Genomic DNA, 4,479 nt, shown 5'->3' on the forward strand with positions numbered 1-4,479 from the left:
TGAGTGAGAGAGAGAGAGAGAGAGAGAGAGAGAGAGAGAGAGAGAGAGAGAGAGATTAAACTCTCTTTGTCAGGAAGAGTCATTTTAAGAACTGATATCCTTTAAACTGCTCCCTAGAAGCAACTAATATTCATTATTCTTTAACGACTTCTTGTCCAACATAATGTGGATTTTATATTCACATACATCCTCTTATTTAATTATCTTCATAGCCATATGAGAGGTATAATTATCCCTATTTTGATAGATGTGGGAACACAAGATTAGAAAATGAAATAACCTGTCCAGGACAATACAGCAAATTCAAGACAGTGGGGAATTGAAACCAACTCTATCTTCAGGGATTTCAAAGTGAGTCAGTCTTATGCCTTTCTACTTGTTACTATTTTTTTCAAAAATTTTCCTTAGTCTTTGGCTTGACTAAAATAATTGCAGCTATATTAAAGTGAGAATTACCAGCAGAATGTCATCTCTTAAAGTGGTAAAATTTAAATCTCTCTACTAATATGTCTCATATTAATGAGGCTTATTATGCCTTTCTCTGTGTGCTTCAGTCATGGAAACCACCTAACCAGTTAATCTTCCCATTTAGAGAATATTCTATATTACTTAGTTCAAACTCATTTCTCTCAGTCAAGTCCATTTTCTGTGTGTCTTTAAACACTACTACTTAAACACCATTCCAGAAAGAATCATACCAAATGAAGAGAGAGACAGCTTTTACAGAATTGACATACATGATTATGGGAATAGGCAGGTCCAAAATCTGCAGCATAAGCTGACTGGCTGCAGACTCAAAGAAGAGTTACTCTTGGAATTTGAAGATAGTTTGGAGATAGAATTCTGTTTCTCTTGGGAGGACCTTGGTTTATCTACCCTTAAGGCCTTCAAGTGATTGAATGAGGCTCATGTATATATGTTGGGCTTTATAATTTGGATCTGGAATGTCCTCCAAAGCCTCATGTGTTGAAGACTTGGTTCCCAGGTGGTCACATTATTGGGAGGTGGTAGAAACTTTAGAAAGTGAGGCCTACTTGGAAGAGGGTCAGTGGAGGTGTGTCTTTGAAGGATATGTGTTGATTGTGGACCTTTCCCTTACCCTCCCCCCTCCCTTTCCCTTTCTTGATCATCATGATGTGAGGAGTTTTGCTCTACCATGTGGTCCATGATATTTTGCCTCACCCAGGCCCACAGTGATGAAGCCAGGTAATTATGGATTGAAACCATGAGCCAAAGCAAATCTTTCCTTCTTTAAGTTAATTTTCTCAGCATTTTGTCACAGCAGTGAAAAAACTGTATAGGGCACTCTGCTTTATTCACAGTCTGCTGATTAAAATGTTAATGGCATCCCAAAAATAGCTTCACAGAAACATCTAACATAGTATTTAACCAAATGGGCTACCTTGGCCTAGCCAATTTGACCTTAAAATTAACTAATCACAGCTACTTAGTGCTGAGGTACTGCTTTTTCTTTTATGTCTGTTTTGGGTTCAGAGAAAAATGTCTGGAAGTTACACACTAGAATCTTTGTAGATAGGAATATGTCACCCTAGACTATGGTTAAATCTTAATTGTTTTCGTATTTCTCTGTATTGCTCACATGTCCTCATTATATATTGTTATCACTGTTACTTGTATTTTCAAATTAGTTTTTAAGTAAAATAACAACAGCATTTAAATTAAAATAGTACTCCTAAGTTCATGAGACTGTCCTCTGTTCAACTCTCCCATACTCTGACTCCTTTTTCTTTAGGTATGTCAATTATTTTGGCTCTTTTATATATTATTTTCTGATTTTTAATTCTATATTTCTAATAACAAATTTATACCGCTATTTCTTGTTTTTCTCATTTGTGGCATTATCTGTTGATAAAGAGATTCTGCTCCAGAGGATGGAAGTTTATACCCCAGCCCATACCATCTTCCACTGTCCCTCACTCCATTCCCCTCAAATCATGTCACATTTGGGTTAAAAATATATTCAGTGCTATATTATTATGACAGCACAAAAGTCTTCCACAGTAACATCATATATTGTAGCATATTTACATTTTCTTTCTTATAAAACTTTCCCCTCTAAAAGTTGCCTAATTTTGTTTGTGAACTTGTTTTCTATGTTCTCATTGTTAACTTGTTTCCAAACTGTTTGCTAGATCTCTAAAACTCCTATTAATAGAGCTGAGCACATAGGTAATCTGTCAGTTTCATTTCTTTCTCCTCCAGGGCCCTGTCCTGAATCATGCTCTATTATTTAATAATTTCTTCTCTTTGTTTTGTATACTATAGCTTTTTGGAACTCTTACTAATGGATGTTAGAACTTCTGATTTGGTTTTCTCCTTTTTTTTTTTCTTTTCCTGTTTTTATGCTGTATCTGTTTTTGTTTGTTTGCTTTTTAAGAAACATCCGCAACCTGACCTCCCAACTTGTTATTAAGACTTTTATTTGTTTTGTTTTTAATTTTCAAGAACTCTTTCTTATTCTTTGAATGTTCCTTTTTTAGGGTATCGTACTCTTCCTTCCTGAATGCAGCATCTTCTCTTTTACTTTCTCTTCACTTTAGTGGGTTGTCCCAGATTCTTCTAACATTTTAATTTTTCTGTGTGTTTTCCTTGGTTTCTTTCTTTCCCATCAGAAGATTTCTTTCAGTGCCAGAAGGCCCTTGGTTTCAGAGTCAGTCCCTAAATGGCTGATTGGAGGTTCTGTGTGTATAGGATCATATAGGAATTTTTTTTCAGGTTTAGTTTAGTAACCAGAAGATTCTTCAGTTTTCAGCCTGAGAATAAAATCTTACTTGCCAAAATTTGAGAACAGAATATAGGAAGAGGGGAAGGCATGAGTATTCCTGCTATTTTGCAGGAATAATAATTGTTTAATAAATTTTTCATAGATGTCTCACCATTTCTTAGCTGTCATTCCTGTGACAACTATAAGATAAGAAATGATGGAAGGTTTTGCAGGGTTTGTTGGGAGACCTAGAAGCCCATGCCCATGACCTACTCCTTCCAGCAACAGGTAGTTTCAGTTCTGGAACTGCCCATAGGCAAAAATATAAGTAATAGGATTTACTTCCCAAATATCCTAAATTATGTTTGACATTTGATACACAGAATATTGACTGATGTAGTCTTAAATGCATGTAGAGGAAATGTTTAAGATAATTACATTTTATATAAAGGCAGATACAGAGATCTAAAGGAGATAAGGCTTGAACTGGCAAAAGTTCAACACAGGACTGATTAGTCCTGTGTATAAATAGCATGTGATTCCTAAAGCAACCATTACAAAGACATGCAGAGAGATACCCTCAGAAATACTACAGATGAATCAAAATGTAATTCTAAAAAATGTTCAAGTAATCCTCAGGCAGGCAAGAAAAGGAAAATAAAGAAATGAAAAGAAATCAAAAATTAAATGTCATACTAATGGGTTAATATATTCAATAATTACACTAAATATTGGTTCCAAACACACCAAGTAAAGGATAAACATTGATAGAGCACATTAAAAATATGATTCAACTATTTACTGCCTACAGGAAACTCACTTAAAATGCAATGATATAGGCAAGATGAGAGAAAAAGAATGGAAGAATCCACATTGGGCTAATCTCAACAGCACAAAAAAGTAGATGTGATTATAAAAATATTGGATAAATCAACCTGGAGTGAAGATAAAAACCAGAGACAGAGAGGGACACTGTTTAATGAATAAAAGTATCAGTTCCATAAAAAAAGAGTAAAAACTGTAAATATGCATACACCAAAAGAGATATATGCAAAATATGTGAAGCAAAAGTTGATAAAGCTAAAGGGAAAAAATAAATAAATCCACAGAGTTGGGGTCTAAACTCCCTCTTAATAACTGATATAACTGGATAGAAGATTATCAAAAATATAGGGGAAGTTAACAGTGTATACAAATGGGATGTAATCAAATGTTGCAGAACACCCCACCCAATAGCATCAAAGTACATGTTGTTTCAAGTGTCCACAGGACATATGAATTATATACCAAAGTAAACTATATCCTCCGCAAACTCAAACTATACAGCAAACTTTAACAAATTTTTAAAAATTGAAATCATATAGTCCATATTCCATGGTCACAATACTATCAAACTAGAAACCAATATCAGAGATAACAAGAACATTTCCAAATATGTGGAAAGTAAACACAAAGTTCTAAATGAATCATGGGGTCAAAGAGGAAATCTTAGGAGAAAACTTTAATGGACTTAAACATGAAATATAACAGAAAATTGAGTACACTGCTAAAGCGAGGCAAAAAGGAAAGTTTATACTACAAACATTTATATTGGAATATACTAGAAGAAAGAAAAATCTCAAAGTCAATAATCTAAACTTTCACCTAAAAAACTAGAAAAAAAATGGAAAATTAACCCTAAGCAAGGAGAAAGGGAGGAAATAATAAAATTAAAAGCAGAAACTAATAACATTGAAAACAGACAATGTAGAGAA

Source organism: Marmota marmota, unplaced genomic scaffold (assembly GCF_001458135.2).
Source record: "Marmota marmota marmota unplaced genomic scaffold, marMar, whole genome shotgun sequence".
NCBI classification, from domain to species: Eukaryota; Metazoa; Chordata; class Mammalia; order Rodentia; family Sciuridae; genus Marmota; species Marmota marmota.